This window comes from Eubalaena glacialis, chromosome 3 (assembly GCF_028564815.1).
Source record: "Eubalaena glacialis isolate mEubGla1 chromosome 3, mEubGla1.1.hap2.+ XY, whole genome shotgun sequence".
Lineage (NCBI taxonomy): Eukaryota > Metazoa > Chordata > Mammalia > Artiodactyla > Balaenidae > Eubalaena > Eubalaena glacialis.
This window is the reverse complement of record NC_083718.1, coordinates 13,714,495-13,734,921: the sequence shown is the minus strand read 5'-3', so window position 1 is coordinate 13,734,921 and position 20,427 is coordinate 13,714,495.

The following is a 20,427-nucleotide window of genomic DNA, read 5'->3' as shown; positions in this document are numbered from 1 at the left end:
TCTGTAAGTTTCTCCTATTGAATTACATTTATTTTCTGTAGCTTTGTTTAAAATGTAAGAAGATTCAGTGATATTTCCTACCGAGGAAAGATGTATCTTTTCACAATAACGATAGAAAACATTCATCTTTCTCAATTTTTGTTGTTTGATTTTAGAAATGGATAATATAGTCATCTCTCTTCAGCAGGTTCCATGTCCTCAGATTCAAACAACCGTGGATTCAGAGTATTCAGAAAAAATAATTCTGAAAGTTCCAAACAGGAAAACTATTTACATTGTATTAACATTACTTATTGTACATGCAATCTAGAGATGATTTAAAGTATATGGGAGGATGTGTGTAGGCTGTTACACAAATGCTACCCCATTTTTTAAATTTATTTATTTATTTATTTATTTATTTATGTAATGGAAAGGCATTTTATTTTAAATATAGCAGTGTGTACATGTCGATCCCAAACTCCCAATCTATCCTTCCCTACCACCATCCCCTCTGGTAACCATAAGTTCATTCTCTAAGTCTGTGAGTCTGTTTCTGTTTTGTAAATAAGTTCATTTCTATCATTTCTTTTAGATTCTGCATATAAGTGATATCATATGATATTTGTCTTTCTCTGTCTGACTTACTTCACTTAGTATGATCATCTCCAGGTCCATCCATGTTGCTGCAAATGGCATTATTTCATTCTTTTTAATGGCTGAGTGATATTCCATTGTATATATGTACCATGTCTTTATCCATTCATCTGTCAATGGACATGGTTGCTTCCATGTCTTGGTTATTATAAACAGTGCTGCAGTGAACATTGGGATGCATGTATCCTTTTGAACTATGTTTTTCTTCGGATATCTGACCAAGAGTGGGATCGCTGGATCATATGGTAGCTCTGTTTTTAGTTTTTTTAAGGAACCTTCATACTGTTCTCCATAGTGGCTGTACTAATTTACATTCCCACCAACAGTGTAAGAGGGTTCCCTTTTCTCCAAACCCTCTCCAGGATTTACTGTTGGCAAATTTTTTTCATAATGGCCATTCTGACTGGTGTGATATCTCATTGTAATTTTGATTTGTATTTCTCTAATAGTTAGTGATGTTGAGCATCTTTTATGTGCCTCTTGGCCATCTGTATGTCTTCTTTGGAGAAATGTCTCTTTAGGTCTTCTGCCCATTTTTTGGTTGGGTTACTTGTTTGTTTGTTTGTTTGTTTGATATTGAGATGCATGAGCTGTTTGTAAATTTTGGAGACTAATCCCTTGTCAGTTGCCATCATACTCAACAGTGAAAAGCTGAAAGCATTTCCTCCAAGATCAGGAACAAGACAAGGATGTCCACTCTTGCCAGTCTTATTCAACATAATTTTGGAAGTACTAACTATGGCAATCACAGTAGAAAAAGAAATAAAAGGAATCCAAATTGGAAAAGAAGAAGTAAAACTGTCACTGTTTGCAGGAGACATGATACTGTAACATAGAAAATCCTAAAGATGCCACCAGGAAACTACTAAAACTAATCAATGAATTTGATAAGGTTGCAGAATACAAAATTAATGCACAAAAATCTGTTGCATTTCTATACACTAACAACGAAAGATCAGAAAGAGAAAATTAAGAAATAATCCCGTTTACCATAGCATCAAAAAGAATAAAATACCTAGGACTAAACCTACCTAAGGAGGCAAAAGACCTGGACTCCAAAAACTATAAGACACTGACGAAAGAAATTGAAGATGACATAAACAGATGGAAAGATATACCATGTTCTTGGATTGGAAGAATCAATATTGTCAAAGTGACTATACTACCCAAGGCAATCTACAGATTCAATGCAATCCCTATCAAATTACCAATGGCATTTTTCACAGAACCAGAACAAAAAAATCTTAAAATTTGTATGGAGACACAAAAGACCCTGAACAGCCAAAGCAATCTTGAGAAAGAAAAACAGAGTTGGAGGAATTAGCCTCCCTGACTTCAGACTATACTACAAAGCTACAGTCATCAAAACAGTATGGTACTGGCACAAAAACAGAAATACAGATCAATGGAACAGGATAGAAAGTTCAGAGATAAACCCATGCACCTATGGCCAATTTATCTATGACAAAGGAGGCAAGACTGTAAAATGGAGGAAAGACAGTCTCTTCAATAAGTGGTGCTGGGAAAACTGTAGAGCTATATGTAAAAAAATAAAATTAGAACATTCTTTAACACCATACACAAAAATAAACTCAAAATGGATTAAAGACCTAAACTTAAGACCAGATACTATAAAACTCTTAGAGGAAAACATAGGCAGAACCCTCTTTAACATAAATCTCAACAACATCTTTTTCAATCCATCTACTAGATTAATGCAAATAAAAGCACCATTTTAAATAAGGCACCTGAACATCCTTAGATTTTGATATCCATAGGGGTCCTGGAACCAATCCCCCTGTGGATACTGAGATACGATTGTACTGACTTCAATTATTTAACAGAGTCATGGAATAAAACTTTTATTTTCATCCATCCAAAATTAAATCACCTCAGAATAGACAATTATATGTTACTATAATAAGTAACATGTTTCCGACAAATTTGTCATTTTGATTATCTTCATATTGACTTGGTTCCCAATCGATTCTAAAAGTAGTTTTTCTTTATATCAATATAAAATATCTACAACAAGATGATACATTATGCTGAAGCTATTAAAAAGAAAGAAACATTTTCAATCTGCAATGGTAAATATGAAAATAAAGGCAAAATTAGTTGGTTGACATATGGTATATTAACAAAATATTGATCTTGGCATTTTGACTGTGGGTAAATTTCATCAAAACCAAAAACGTTTTAAGTCAGCCTAATGTGCAATATTAAAGTAAGTATTGTGACACATAAAAACATTAAATTCCATTCAAAATGTGATGAGGTTTATAGAACCAAATCTGTTAAAGTACAATTGTTTCAAACAAACAAAAATCATAACAAAACAGAAATAGACTCATAGATACAGAGAACAAACAAGTGGTTTCTGGGGGGAGGAGGGGGTTGGGGGCTGTGTAAAATAGGTGAGAGAGATTAAGAGGTACAAACTTCCAGTTATAAAATAAATAAGTCATGGGGATGTAATATACAGAATAGGGAATATAGTTAATAATATTGTAATAACTTTGTATGGTGATGGATGGTAATTAGGCTTATCATGGTGATCATTTTGTAGTCTGTAAAAATACTGAATACAGTACACCTGAAACTAATGTAGTATTGTAAGTCAATTATATTTAATTAAAAAAGTATAATTGTTTTTCATGCAAAACATATTTTCTTATGAGAGAAAATGTAAAAAAGAATTAATATAGTAAATGTCTGAATAAAATAAATTCATGTATCAAAGTGAGGTATGAATTAGATGACTGAGTTCTAAGAGAACTTTAATTTCCAAATTTGTGATTTTAGGGTTTAGTATACCTTATTCCATGTGATGGCTAACATGTGCCTTTGTCTCTGCTTTCTGCCATTTACCTATATTAGAATCATCTTATTAAGTCAGAAAATAACTGGCTATATTACTTAAGGGACTACCTTCTTCTCCATTAGAATGGACCAGGAATCTCATAAATAATCACCCTATATGGAACTGGATTTTCCTCCTGTAATAGTAAAGATGGTAAACTAAGCCTTCTTAATGCTGTCAGTGCTAGTTTCATAATAACTGTGGTAACACATAATTCAAAGTCCAAAGGACAGAAGTGTATCCTTTTTAACTGTAAAAACACTGCCAGTTATATTTCATAATATTTAAATTGTCCATATAGGCTGTGATAGCATGAAGAAGTACAGATATATTTTCTTTGAATCTTTCAGCTTGACTCTCATATTATGTATCACACAGCTACTAAAGTTTTATTAGAACTAGTTATTAGAGAGTAACTAGGTCACACAGCAGGGTACTTAGATTCCTTTTCAGATACTTGGCAAAATAATTTTGCCATACAAAAGATCATAGGGTGTTTCATGTCTTAAATATTAGCCTTGAAGATATTTGGCTTCATATCAAAATCCTGATCCAAATTTTTGATCCAAAGTCCTAAGTAAACTAACTGATTTTGATTTTAGATTAATAACATATATACCAATCTCTTCATTAATACTTCAGATGGCTAAAATCCATTGGAAAGCTTTCTGAACTTTGTACTCTCTATGTAACCATTGGCTAGCATATTAATATCGACAACTGTGTCAAAGATGGTACAAAAACTTGTTCTTAAGAAGGCAAAGAAGGGTAAATCCATCCCCATGAAATATTTCTATGGGGATTTGTGTGAACTTTTTCAATGAATGAGAGGAAATGCCTGGTCACATTCATATAGTACCAGAAAATTAAAATACTAATTATTATATATTCAAAAGTCAGGAGATAATTCAATATATCTCTCAATGGGGAACCAGCCTTATTTGATGTTGAGCATCAGTCATTTGTTGCTCATCTTCACTTAACTATAGAAGGCCCAGATTCAGGTGAACCTACAGATCACTGATCTCACATATTCTCACACAAACAGTTGTAACACTGTACTTAAAGGAATAATGAAGGTGAAAAATCAATAACTAATTCCTTGGCCAATTCTACAGGCCCAGTGATTAGATTGCATCCACTTCATTATTGGGGGTAAATTATCCTAGTTTAATCGAATAAATTTGAGCAGTAAACTAGGTAGCAAATCCTGAGAGTGGCATGGGAAAGTAAATACAGTGAAAAGTAATATGACAATTTATCCCTAATTCCCAGATTTCCAGTTCCCTTCACGATTCTTGTCCTTGAGGCAATCACTATTTCAGTTACATACTTCCAAGCATACACACTCACGCCATTTTAACCAAAAGTCATGGCACATTAAGTATACTTTTCTGACATTTTCTCTTTTATTTACTATAATGTGAAGATTGTAGTATATTTAGAAGATTGTTCTTTTTATTTCTAATTCTATCTAGATAATTCTATCTCACATTTTTAATAGCTCTGTAGTATCCTCTTGAATGAGTTCACAAAACTTCATTAAATTGATCTGCTAATCCATTAGTAATAGACATCCAGATAACTTGTAGAAATCTGCTACTATAAACAGTACTGAAATTCATTTTCAGTTTTGTAATAAAGCACATTTGTAAGAGTGTATAATTAAGATACATTTCTGGAAGAGAAAATAGTGGATCAAAGTGAATGAACATTTCAAAATTTGGTAAGTATTACTAAATTGCTTATTAAGATAAAGTATAATTTACAGTCTTAAAATATTATGACAGTGCATGTCTGTGGTTTCTCAGCCAATCTAGAATGTTGCCAACATTTTTACCTTTTCCAGTGGTACATGATTATGGTATTCTTTTCTATTTATTTTATTTACAAGTGATAGGGACATATGTTAAGTATTTAAAAGCCATTTGAAGGCACTTTAACTTCTGGCTGTGGAGGACTAACTTAGGTAAGACAAACCTTATAAAAGCTAGAAAAAATATTTAAAATATATACGCTTGAAGACAGCAGAGATCTACCGAGACACTGAGGACTTAAGGAATGAAGACACTAGTAAGAAGGGACATGAAGAAAAGTGAGCCCAACATTTTTCGACATGAGGCAGGTGTCAAAGCAGCACAGAGTCTGAAAAGCTAAGCAAACCTTTCATTAGTCTCTAGGGTCAGGAGGAAAAAAATCAATTTCAGATCCTGTGGCAGTGGAGGGACATGGCAAATGCTTGCAACTTTCAGATGTGACCAATTACACACCAGGAATAGTGATGCATCAAAATAGACAAGCCTCACAACTGAAACAGAGCTCCAAGTAAGCTCAGTTCCTCATTGGAATAAGCTACACTTTTCTCTGGAGAAAGCTGTTGTTCTTCAGAGCCACAGATGATTTCTGTGATTTCTTCCATACAAAAACTAGATTCATTAAAAAAGTTAACAGGCATATTAGGATTCAAGTTTAAAGAAGAAATTAAGAGACAATAGAAATGGACTTACAGGACAGTCATATATTACATGTATTAGACAAAAAATAAAATAAAAATGCGTAATGTGTTAAAAAAAAAATAGATGACAAGATGGAGACTTTCATTAGAGGAACTGAAATCTAGAGAAAACACAAATAGAAATTTCAGAAATTCCTATGTAGCAATTAAAATTAATGTGATGGATCTAAACATAGTGATTTGGAAAGATCTTACACATTATAGAGTGAAAGAACAACTGAATTAAATTCACTTACAGTAAAAACATATGCAACAATATTGTGTTTTAGGCCAGTATGTGCATTATAAATGTAAATGTGTAGAAATAGGTCTGTACGTACATACCACAAACCACTAACAATGGCAAATATAAGGAGGGGCCTTCAAGGGATGCTGTTTGTCTTGTCTGTATGACTGATTTGTTTACAAAGTGAATGCATTCACTTATCACTGATGTAATTTAAAAGCAACTGTTACTCTAGAGAAACACCTGAATGCAGGCTCCCTCTACTTCAACTCAGTGCCTGCCTTTCCTTAATCGGGAAAAAGACAATTAACTATAATTGAGGTCTGGTGCTGTCCATGTGCTCGCCTCCCATATATCCACAGAGAAAGACCCGTGAGGAGAGAAAAGTCTATAGAGCTTTACACCTTTGGTTCTAGGTGAAGTCCTTTCTCCAAAGATAACTTGCTGAGTTAATAGAATTAACGAGATGATAAATTTGGAGAAAAATGGTGGTTGTAGAAGACACAGAAAACATAATTCAAAAAGAGTCATGTACCGTAATGTTCATTGCAGCACTATGTACAACAGCCAGGACATGGAAGCAACCTAAGTGTCCATGGACAGATGAATGGATAAAGAAGATGTGGTACATACATACAATGGAATATTACTCAGCCCTAAAAAGAAACGAAATGGAGTTATTTGTAGTGAGGTGGATGGACCTAGAGTCTGTCATACAGAGTAAAGTAAGTCAGAAAGAGAAAAACAAATACTGTATGCTAACACATATATATGGAATCTATATATAAAAAAAAAAATGGTTCTGAGGAACCTAGGGGCAGGACAGGAATAAAGACGCAGACGTAGAGAATGGACTTGAGGACACGGGGAGGGGGAAGGGTAAGCTGGGACGAAGTGAGAGAGTGGCATGGACATATATACACTACCAAATGTAAAATAGATAGCTGGTGGGAAGCAGCCACATAGCACAGGGAGATCAGCTAGGTGCTTTGTGACCACCTAGAGGGGTGGGAGAGGGAGGGTGGGAGGGAGACGCAAGAGGGAGGGGATATGGGGATATACGTATGCATATAGCTGATTCACTTTGTTATACAGAGGAAACTAACACAACATTGTAAAGCAATTACACTCCAATAAAGCTGTTTAAAAAAAAAAGAGTGGTTACATTTTTTAAAGTAACTTGTTTATTTATTTAAATAACTTGTTTGTGTTAGAAATCTTTGGTATTTGAAAACTAATGGGTTTCAACTGAATCATATAGGAGTAATTTTAGTCAATAAGACAATGTGTGGCAGCAGGGTGTCCTGGGGAGTAGAGCAGCCTGGGGAAACAAAATGCTTCCATCCTGGATAAATATCTGTCCTTGGCTCATTTTCTTGACCTCCGGCAAGAAAAGTAACCATTCCGGCCTTTGTTTACTCATTTATGAAAAGAAAGATGATTTGCGCTCATTGAGAAAAAGTGGAATTTGGAATTGAAAGGGAGAAAGTGATAACAGAGCTATAATCTACTTTACTATTTTGTTTAATGTAAAAAAAAAAAAAGTTATGAGTTTTGGCCCTGCATTTTTCTCCTACTAAGAATGAAGTAACTGAGATTTTTATATGGAGAGTTTGTGGACCCAGCTCATTTTTTCCTGTCATGTTCTGCAGTGCTCTAATACCAAAATGTCTTGTGTAGAACTAATGTGATAAAGAAACATCCTAGCCCCACATTTTTCAAAGGATGAGCTATGAAATACTTATACCTAAAGATGCAATTAAAAGCAAAAGGAGGGAGTCTCATTTAAAATAAATTTAGATACCCTTCATAATACATTTCTGTTTCAAAGAGTCATAATACATGCTCATGTGTAAAACCTCAGAAACACTTAAGAACAGCCACTTAACTGTATATGGTCCACCGTTTCCTAAACATTTTAACAACTGTCCTTTTCCTATTCACTTTTGTTAATACAAAATCTGCAAACCTAGTGTTTTACAAAATATGCTTTGTGAAACATTTTCCTAGCATAAGAAAACAGTTTGTTCTGATTTTAACTGAGCTGCACATGTTGAATAATCTATTCTAAATCCATTCCATCTGGGAGACCCAAGTTGCTCTGAGTCTCTGAAACTATGTGTACACAGGAAATAGGAAGTAAGAGTCTATTAATTCAATCCACAAACATAAGTTGGAGGAAAAAATTGAAAAATAATGATTCCTCTCTTGCAGAAGCTCACATTTTCCTGCAAGACAAATATATAAGAAAACAACTAAAAAAAAAAAAAAAAATTGGAAATGGTATAAGTGTGAGTCTTGAGAATTTCTCTGGAAGCTTTTGACTATCCTTGTTCCTTGCAGTTGTTCTTCCCCACGCCCTCTTGCATTTGTCATTTACCCTAACTGCTTCTCTTCACTCCCTCTTGATATATCCAGACTGCCCAAATAATGGCCGCTAATTTTCAAGAACAATTCCTCTATTCTCAAAGTCCAGACTCTCCTAATAGTGGCCGCTAATCCACATAACCATCCAATTTGTCTATTTCCAAAATGTGCTTCACTTCAGCCGACAGCCTCTGGCTGAAGTCGACCTGAACTTTGAACAGCCTCCTGCTGATAAAACATTTCACCCTCCTTTCTCATTTTAGATGTTCCTCTGGAACTTTTCATGTTCCACATTCTAGAATAAAAGCTCATGCTAAGGGTGGTCTGGTTGATTTCCTTCCACAAATGCTAGTAACGTTGTATATTATCAAGGCACAGTGTAAAGACAGACATCTAATCCTGCCTTCAGGATTTGGGAAGAGGAGGTAGTGTTCAAGCTAATCTTGAAGAAGCAAAACATCAACAGTTACAGTTGTTCTCAGTGTTTGTTTTTGGGAAGAGGATGCCTGCTAAATATTTTAGATGTTTTTATTAATTGAATTTTTACAACAACCCTTTGAGGTAGTTTCTTTAGATAAAGAAATGCAGGCACTATAAGTTCAGGTAACTTGTCCAAGGTCACATAAGCAGTAAAAAAGCCACATGTAAAAGGTCACATGTCATAGTAAACAGCAGAACTTACTTCAGATTTCTTGTGATGATTAAATAAGAGCAATGGATACAGTAACGGCTCAATAAAATTCATTTATAATTATATATATATACATATATATTATTACATGATAAGAATCCTATGAGACCATTTAATATCAATAAATTGATTCAAACATTGGATGTACATAATAAAGAGAAAGAATTTTTGTCTCCAAATCTGTCACAAGCTCCCTATTTCCAGAAGGTACTATATCTAGTACTCTAAGTAATATTTAAAAATATAGGTGATACCCGTATAACATAATATTAAAAGCATTATCTCTTTCTAAGTACTAGCTCTAGGTAAACATATTTTGAACTTTATGAGATTCATTTTTCTTCTTTGCAGTATGGTGATAACAATAGTACCAACTGCACTGGATCATCAAGAGGAAACACCTGCAAAGCTCCTAACACAGTTCCTGGCTGGAGCTAGTATTCAGTAAGTACTAGTCATGATGATAATTAGTTTCAGAAAAACAATAGTTGTAAATATTGTACCCATCTTTATAGCTATGTTCCAAATAGTCTTTTCCATTTCAAGGAATTATTTTCACAAAGCAAGTGTCTCCTTGAATACGTTCAACAAAAGAAGCTTTTGCTTGTGCTCTGTAGGGGCATTGAAATGCCTGTAAATTAGTTCTACAAGTGTCTCTTGTGCATCAAATCTTCTTGAGTTCCTGATGAAAACATTTACAAATGCACAGATAATGAAGGAAAATTGACACTATTCATTTTAAGAGTAATCAAAACATTTGGCATCATCATTATTTTTCTCTGTCAAAGACCAATTTTATGGATGTAACATATGGCTTCCAGGAGGTTTGAAACCATCAATAGTGAAATGATGAGGAATTTATGAAATGATTTATGTACTATGTTATTCAATACATTACTGAGCTTATTATATGTTTTTATACATATATATCACATATAACAATAAAAACTGAGAACTTACATACCCAAAAGAGAAGACGTTTAAATAAATTCCACCTAATCATGAAATTAATGTTTTAAATGATCATTTAATGGCTTGTAGAAGGAATCAGTGGTGAATTTCATGTGGATGATGAGGAACAGAGAGGTGCTGTGAGAAATTCCTAATTTATCAATTTGCAAACTAAATGGATTTGGGGTTGGAGATCAAGAGTTCTATGTTGGACATATACGTGTAGCTGAATAAATTACTCAGGAAGTAGAGAAAACATCTGGGCTGGGAAGAAAATTCATGTTGTCAGAATATAAAGGATAACTAAACCATAGGTGTGGATGAGAAAATCTAGAAAACTAGGCTTCAGCTCACCAAGACAAGAAGACCAAGAAGGCTTGAAGAACCATAATTTATGGAAAAGTTGAAGAACAAAAGATATTTACTTTGATTCATTTGTCCTGTTATCATTCACAAAATAAAATACATAATCTTGTACTGAATATTTATGTACAATTACTACAGAGTCTTTCCCCTGTTTCCGCTTGGCATGAGTTTAACAGTTTGCCAGAAATGGGATTGGTAAATTATTAATATGTATTGATATGTTTCATATATGCTTTGAATACTTTCTTCCCCACCCATGGGAATGTTCCAGGCAGTACTTTAAGACATAAATAAATATATGCTACATTCCAAGGTCGCAAATTGTCTATACCCCTTGTCCTGTTTGAAATTTCTTGCCCAGGATAGGTTGCTCAAGTTTCTAACCTGTTGTTTTATACGTGGACTCTTTGTGCTGAGCTACTACTGAAGTTTCACTTAAACTGCCTGCCTGCCTTTCATGGCTGTTGTTTCCCCTAGACACTAATTTTTCAGAATAAATGATCTCATCTCTCCAAAGTGAGATTCTATTATCAAAACTTCCATGTTTTAATCTTCTTAATCGTTCTGAAACTTAAAAAGCTAAAGACAATATATTGGGATTTTAAAAACACTATCCAAGGCGGGGAGGAGAAGAGAAGGGGAGGGTCCCCTGTTGATACAGCCTGCCCTAAAAACATCCTGTTTTCATTTTCCTCACTTAAGATGCAGTCTTGGTTCTCCTGTGAGACTTAATTAAGTTACTGGCTCCCTCTGGCTACCACCTCCCATATTTTCACCAGGCCTTATTCCTCTAAATAACACAGTTTCTACTGCCTTACTACTTTCCATGTCACTCTCCAAGAAATCTCAAACATTCTTGATGATTTCTAAGGTTTTTTTTTTTTTTTTTTTTTTTTACTGTGAATTTCAGGAGAAAAACTGATAGAAAACAAAATAAAGACACATTGGGGAAATGTTATAAAAATACAAAATGGTATCCGAGGATTTTGTCTGTTTTTTTCCTTGTCATTTTGCTCTGTCAGTAAAAACTGTTTTTTGTTTTTGTGTTTGTTTTGTAAAAGAGTTATTCATTCACTGTATCCCATTTACTCTTTGGGCTGATGAACTTTTTAATTTTTTTTTGTTTGTTTTTAAATAATCCGCTGAATTCTGTGCACCTCCTCTGCAGCTTTAGACTGTTGAAAGAGACAGGTCTTACCAGTTACACTGGTGCTTACTATGTACTATACACACAAGAACTTTATGTGTGTCAACTAATTGAATTTTCATACAAACACATTTTGCAAAGAGGAAATTTAGGCCCAGATTAAATTGCCCCTATTCGTACAACTAGTGGTGATAAAATCAGGATTCAACTCCTGGCCTCTGGCACCAGATGTGAACAACTATCTGCTGTTGCAAAAGCAACCACAGGCAGTAAAATTTGGTAATCAGCTACCATGGTGTTCTCATGTGAGGCTAAACTTCATTTCAGAGTAAATTACAGCCAACATTTCCAATGTGTTTCTTAGAACAGATTCCCGTGGGCTATTAACAGGTATTACCAGGGTGGAGGTGGGGGGGTGGGGGAGTGCTTTGTCAAATACGTTTGAAAAACATGGGGTTAATAAGCACTGAACAGTTTGTTTTCAGGACTTTTAACACCGTTAACGTGATATAGTGCATTGCGCCTCTAGCGGTAGGACCTTTATGCATTGTTTTCCAAATATATTTGACAATGAAACATACTTTTGGAAGAACATGTATTTAGTAAGAGTCAAGGCAGCCATTTTCAAAAACTCTGATATAAATTGTTTCTCTCTCTCTATCTCAAGAAACTACTGCTTCTGTTCTCTGGAACAGGGTTTGAATAAGCTTCCAGTCTTGAGACAGAGGTCTGACATGGAAGTGGAAAGAAGAAAGGAAGAAGGATTAAGGAAGAGACTCAGAAAAACTGTTGTACATCAGTAGAAGAGGACTTATAGCCCAGACTTAGGAGCAATTATCAAAACCCAGGACCCAGTTCTAGGGTTGCATTGGCCTCAGATGCTGCTTGATGCTCAAGCCCAAACTGTAGAGCTGAGACCACTGAAATTCTTACTTACTCGAGTCAAAATTGATAATGACATCTGAGAATGGAGCTGAGCCTGAATATAGCTATCAAAGAGTCTTCACCTATGGGCCTTACATTTTAAATGATATGAATAGCTATAAATCATGCCCCAAACTATTAGTCACTTAAGTTATTTTATCAAGCTATAGTCCCAGCTAATTAATACATTTTACTTTGGGAGTACTGTTCCATGTCAGAACACATTGTTTCCCCAGAAACTAATGCTGATAGACATGGTGAAAGTGAATAGTAAAAATGCCTCAGTGAGGCTTCTTTAAGCAAACTAGAAACTGGGATGCAAGCCTAGAAATGGAAAAAAATAAAAATATGAAATTTTTAAAAATTACATAAAAAGTAACAAAGAAGGTGGGTGTAACTCAAAGATTTCCTTTGCACAAAATTATTGGTCAAGATTGGTCTGGAGAAGGTGGACAGTTTTACCATCTCCATGGATTGGAGACAATAATTGCCTTAACAGTCCAGGCTAGAGGGCGCAACTCAGAAATTATATGCCCTGCACTTCTGCTCCCAAGCTAAACTAGCATCTCAAAGTTTACTCTCCCAAGACTGCTATATTAGAAGGAATGCAAAGGAAGACAGAGGGGAGAGTGCATCAAGGCAGAAAAATCACTATATTAGACAAGTTATTTAACTTTTCAGAGCTTCCAAATTCTCATTAAATAGAATTATTGGGATTTTGAGGGAGCCTGATGAATGGTCTGTCTTTCCTCCCCTTAGTTGTGAACACACCAGTATATTTAAAATATTGTCTTCTTACTATGAGAAGCCTTATAAGACACTGCAGGACTAGTTCTCTTTTCCAAGTGAATTCTGATGTCCAGAATTAGGCAGAGTGAAGCCAGCAGTCATAGACTATGCTGAACCAATACTTGCTTCCTGTAGGCACGTGGCTTTTCGCTTAGCACTTGGTTGACATTATAGGAATTCACATTAAACTAAAGTTTTCAAATCTCCTCATTTTGTATCTATAATGTACATTTTTATTTTGTCAAATGCCAACCACTCTGTGTAGGGATTTTTAATTAACAAAGTTATTACATATCCATGATTTCTTTTTGTAGTAGCATAGATGATTGCACCCGAGACTTAAATCCATATATATTATGACATCTAAAACTTTAATAATTTCATATGCTTATTTCATAATTGTACTTTTGTTAATGAGTTATTTATCACCTTTTAAAATTTTGTCCTTGGCTAATGAAAGCTAAAAGTTGCTGATGCATCATAGTATCATTAGCCTCTGGGTGCTTGCTAGATCATTGCCTTATTGATGAAATCACCTTAGGACAAGGTCTCCATAACTCTTCCTCATTGGACACCTACAGGATAAATCTGCCTTTTTCCAAATTCTAACACACAGAAGATTGTTTTATAACACATCTCCTGCCTGTATCTCATTATGGTTAAGTATTCTTTTATAACAAGCCCATTTTACAACACGTTTTGGCTGACGTTGTATCACAGGAATAACTTTGCTGCTTGGCAATGAGTGTTTTCCATCCTTACAGTACATTTGGTCTCTTCTTAAGATCCCTTATGTTGAAGAGTGAAATGCTACAAATTTGTCTTTGCCTCAGCAATCAGGTATTGATGTATTTGCTCTCTCTGTGCTCATTCTCTGCCAGTCCAAACTGCTTACGTACTGAAAGCTCTCAAGGTAGTGACCAGGAATATTCACAGGTTACATTACCTCATTAAGCAAAAGAAACCGCTCTTACTCAGAGTCTGTAGATGCTGACAACGCATTTATCCAAAAAATTATTAATGTTTGGATGGTAGTGTAGCTGGAAAGATATTCTATACGTCCAGACTGAGGATTCTCTAACTTTTCATGGGTTATCAAAATTTCACCCATTAGTTATTGCCTTTTCCTTGAAAAGTAAAGATTAATGATGTTAAAATGATACATTTTAATACAATTAAGTTACACTTCTTTCTGACTCTACCTCAGATGTTGATGATCTGGCACTTTTTTTTTTTTTTTTTTTCCCAGCAACTGCACAAGTTCATTTGAAGGAGAAAGACAACCCTTAAATAACAGGGCAATTATTATTTTAATCAAAAGCAGTATTCGATTTTAAATTAATCTTCAAAAGAGTCCCTGAAGCTAAAATTTCAAAAGTCATTAATCAATTAAGCAAAATAATACAGTCTTTCAAAGCAATCTATCTCCTGAAGGTTGTTCAAACTATTTTCTGAGAATGAAAACTTAGCACTTTTTCTTCAGTTCCATTGAGTAGTTTTATTTTTCCAATAATTGTCCAATATGTAAAAATAATATGATGGTGTAAATATGAACATTCTAATGTTTTTAAATGGTTCTATCAGATAGGGCCTTTTCAGACACGTTTATTTTCCAGGAACATAAACTATTGAGTCTGCTTCTCAGCTCTGCTAGTAATCAGACTATGATATTCTTATTAGACACTCAAATTCTGATAATGGGACACCACCAAGGTCACACAGCCCTTCTATTTTCTTAACAATAGTTTCCTCCGATATAGTACTCAATACAGAGTTAATCCCTACTTTCCTGGAATCTCACTGTAGAGTTTTTCATTGTAAGCCCAAAGTGTATAAAAATCCCTCTCTCTTCTTACTAAGATGTCCAATTCACAGTTTCTCACGGTGTATTCTCTCTCTTGCTGAAGAAAGTGATAAATCTAATAGATTTTGTTTCACTACAGATATGTTCCTTGTGATCTTTATCTGATGGGCTTTGTAAAAATTCTTAAGTGACCCCTGCTGCTTGCAAAACACTACTAAAACTGTATACGTCAAATACAATTGACCCATGAACAACATGGGTTTGAACTGCAAGCGCCCATTTATACACAAATTTTTTTCCCAATAGTAAATACTACAGTACTACAGGATCTGATGTTGGTTGAATCCACAGATGCAGAACCATGGATAGGGAGAGACAACAATAAAATTAGACTCAGATTTTCAAGTGCATGGAGGGTCGGCACTCCTGACCCCCAAATTGTTCAAGGGTCAACTATATTTAGAAATAAAGGAGTAATGTAACAGAAATGAAATGAAAGAAATATGTACACATGATAAATATCAAATTCAGTCACTTATCTTTAGAAACTAATCAAGGATCATTAGATGCTACACAGTAAATTGCCGAGTGCTGAGGTTTTTCTGCCTCCCCCGAACTATTTAATACATATTTCTTTATTTTACTATTTCTTATCTATGGCTATGCCATTGAATTCTTTTTCGTAGCATACCACATGAACCTGGTCCCCTCAGACAGTACATTTTTGCTCCAAACTTTGTCCAACCCTCTTCATGTTCAAATATGCCTACAATTACCTTGTTCTTCCAGAATATTCTTCTTAACACAAACAAACTGAGTTGATGTTTCAATACAGAACATTTTAAGTGTCACAGAACAGGAAGCCTGAATTATAAATAGGGTTTAACCAAGGAAGAAATGATGCCATTTTAAGAGTTACTCAATAGACAGCATGAAGTTTTCATTTCAGGAACACTTGAGGTAATACAGGTTTTAAATACTTTCCAATATTCCTTAGAAAGAGTATGTGCAAACATGGAGACAAGAAACAGCTTGTCACTTGCTGTTGCTGAAATGTGGTACGCAGGCAAAAAGTAGCTGGTGAGTACATTAGAGAAAAGTACAGAGCATACCAAAGAATTTGAACTTGACTTTCAGGTGCAGAAAAATTCCACTCATATCTGTCACGTGGAGGAAGATGTAAATCTGTCTTACACTGTTGCAATGAGCAGGAGTATGACTAACGGATAGTAGTTATAGTTGAATTTCTGTTCAATATAAGAAATATTTTTCTAATAACTAGAACGGTCCAGAAAATATGATGAGCCAATTAGGCTAAGTGCCTCTTACTTCCTAGAAGTGACTAAGTAGATAATAAATGCCCATGCCTGAGGAATATCTTAAAAAATAATTTCTCTTTTCAATTCTATGATGTTCTCTGCTGGGATTCTAATAAACTAATCAGTGGGAGTGTTAGGATGGACACAATTGTGCTACCTTCACTAAGCAATGAATTAACACATACGAAGCATTTTAGAGTTATACAGAATAGTGACTAAGAACAGCTGCTGCCATGCCATGGTGGCAGGACAATAGGAAAGAGGTTTAACATCAGACAAACTTTTTAGATGTGATATTGCATCCCATAGAAGATGCCTTACTTTGCATAATCATAGAAGAAGTATAAATTATATTAGTTATATCATATTAATATATGAGAATAGATATTCTATTATAATCCAATCATAGATTAATTAGTTCATCAATAATATAATATCATCCACAACGAACATGTTGAATGCCTACTAGGAACTAGGTACTCCAAGATATTTTGCATATATTTTCTCTAATCCACCAACCAACCTGAAAGACAAATATCCTCTTTTTACAGATCACAAAACCAAAGCTCAAAAAGATAAGGATCATGAGAGCTAATAAATGGCATATTGAGAGATCTGTCTGTCCCCCAGCCCTATGGCATACTCATATAATAGACAAACCACTCAATTGCTTTAAAACTGTAACTTAAGTTTTTAAGACTTTAATATATTTTCCAAGTAGGATGCTAAGATTAGCCCCCTACTGTCATCAAGAGGATTTTTTATTTGTTTTTTTAATATTCTTCTTTCCAGTAACAAAATGGGAACATCCTAAACTCTAAACTCAATAAATTAAATGTAAATTGACTAACACCTATGTTTGGAAATAAATATCAACAAGAACACTGGAAAAAAGAGGTATAAATTAATAAAAATTGAAATAAATTAAAAAATAAGTTTATGTTTAACTCAATAGATTGAAATAACTTGACATCTGACAAAATTGGAGTAAAGATGTTAAAAATCTCTGGTCAGTCTTTAAGACATACTAGAATGTCAACTGCTGTCACTTCCAATTTCCTAAGCGGTGCATATTCCATTTTCCTTATTAATCGTCCTGTCCTAAATTCTCCAGTTAGCATCCTCTTTTGTGACTCCTCTGAAGAGTGTGAATTTCTTATAATCCTACATTTCAGATATTAAAATGATATATCCTGGATTCCATTGTAATTTAGCCCCCTGTACCATTTTCCAGTGTGACTAAACAATTAAGATATTTTATAAGAAAAAGGGTTAACAGTAAAATGTAAGTGAAGAAATACAGTTGATAGAGTTGATTCACCATGTGCTACATATTGCAGAAATAGCAAGTATTATTTTAAATGTTTTATATATATATGTATATGTATATACATATATATATTTATGCAGCGTTATTTTCTGGTAGTTAAATGCTTTCTGTTTCTGCTCTGGGAATCAAAGATAGTCACAGAATATACAATGTACACTCACAAGCAAAAGTCAAGCAAATAAAAGTGAGTAAAGAGCCAGTAGTGTCACGAGATGGCTTTTACTTTTATAAAAGAAAATATTATAAAAATTGATGTTGAAAATGAAGTTAATTTCCGGATTAGGAAACACCTGGGAGGAAGTTAAATAATTCTAGCATACTTTCAGTCACCTGAATTTTTAACATAAGAGATAGGCTACTGGACAGTCGAAGTAACCAATGTAATGAGGTGGGAAATGGTTTCTAAAGTGTGGTTTATTACATATTTATAAATAATCTATTACTGTATATAGATTATAAATAATCTATTATGTATAATCCAGATGCTAGCCAAAGATATGGGTAACACTGTAAAAATAAAAAGTAGGTATAGATTTTAGACTGGGGTAAGCCATAATCATACATCATTAACCCCAACAATTATTTATCGTAAAATTAGTGCAACTGTTTGTTTGAATATTTTACCTGGACAAAAGAGAAAAGTAAGATCTTGGACAGGGTTGCATACAATCTTATAATGGGTGGCTAGGGGATAGAAGGAAAGAAAACAAAATGCAGTGAAACAGGAATATTCTTAACTCCTCCAGTCAACTGGGGGAAAAGCATTATTTCTTAGGGGACAGTTATAAAAAGTAAGGTTATTTGTATGGATTTGACTAGGCCATTACTAAGGGGATTGAAATACATTTACACAGAGAGAGTAGTGTAGCTCTCTCTCAGCTTTCATAACTATTCTATTAGGCATAATACAGGAAATTTCTATAAGGTCAAGTTTAGCTACCTCAGACATCCTCACAATATCTTAGACTATTTGCTGCTCAACACGTGTGATGGTTTTTTAACGTGTCAACTTGCTGGGGTAAACGACATTCCCCAGAATTCTCTTTCCTGTATGTTTTCGGTTAGAGTCGTCTGCTAGAAAATTCTTGAGGGGATGTGGAGGGTTTGAAGTGAAGCTGCAGCTCCTTCGTAGCGCGTGTGCGCGCGCACATACACACACACACACACACACACACACAATTTAACTCCAGGAAGAAAGGTCGGAAGCAGTGACGGCTACCATAGTTTCAGCCTGTCTGTGGAAGTTTCAGTTACTGCCCTGTGGCTTTTCAGTTTCAATATTCAGCATGAAAAATTAAGATGACAACCCAACAGCCTAATAGTCTTATAGAGACTATTTAACCAGCTCTCAAAATTGCATAAACTCAGATCCCTGTAACAAATCCCTTTGTGTATATGTGTGCTTATATATTCATTTGCTAGGGCTGCCATAACTAAGTACCACAGACTGGGTGGCTTGAACACCAGAAATGCATTGTTTACAGTTCTGGAGGTTAGAAGTCTGAGATCAAAATTGCTTCCTTCTGTGAGCTATAAGGGAAATTTTGTTCCAGGCCTCTCACCTTACATGGTGTGGTTTTATGGCAATCTTTGGAGCTCCTTGGCTTAAAGATACATCACTCCATCTCTGCTTTCATGTTCACATGGTGTTCTCCCTAAGTGCAAGTCTCCGTGGGCAAATTTGCCCTTTTTATTGTATAAGGACATCAGTCATACTGGACTCTATTTCAGTATGACCTTATCTAATTACATTTGCAATGACTCTATTTACAAATAAAGCAATAATCACATCCTGAGGAACTGGGGATTAGGACTTCAACATATGAATTTTGTGGGGTGACAACTCAACTCATAACAATGCATATGTGTAGAAACACATATACACACATATGCATACACACACACACACACATACAAACATCTCCTAGTAGTTCTGTTTCTCTCATTGAATGCTTAATGACAGGCCATTTATGCCATGTACTTCCACACATCCATGCCTTTGTCCAAACTAGAAATTTCTTCCTACCATTTTCACAAGAGAATACCTGTTCAGATTCTAAGATCCAAGTCAAAAGTTTTCTACAGAATATTCCCTCCCTGTTACTTTACTGGGTCAACATTGGGGGCAGAATTAATTAGGATATGCATACCTTAACTAACTAACTAACTAACTAACTAATTACATATATATGTAAGTTGTATAACTGTATAATTATTTAAAATCATTTATTGTATAATCATATAATCTATAATTGTATGAATTTGAATGCTATGAACAAAACCTTCATAAGATAAGGCAATAATCCAACACCATCTTCAACAATGTTTTCAACATTTGAGGATAAGGAACATGATTTACTCCTACTGTATGCATAGCACTGTTCATGGTGCCAAGACCTCAAAAACACTTTGGGAAAAAAACCTACTGAATTAAGTACACCTTGGGCCAATTCAGTTTTTTAAACTTCTGATTAATAAGTTGCAACCATATCCATGTAT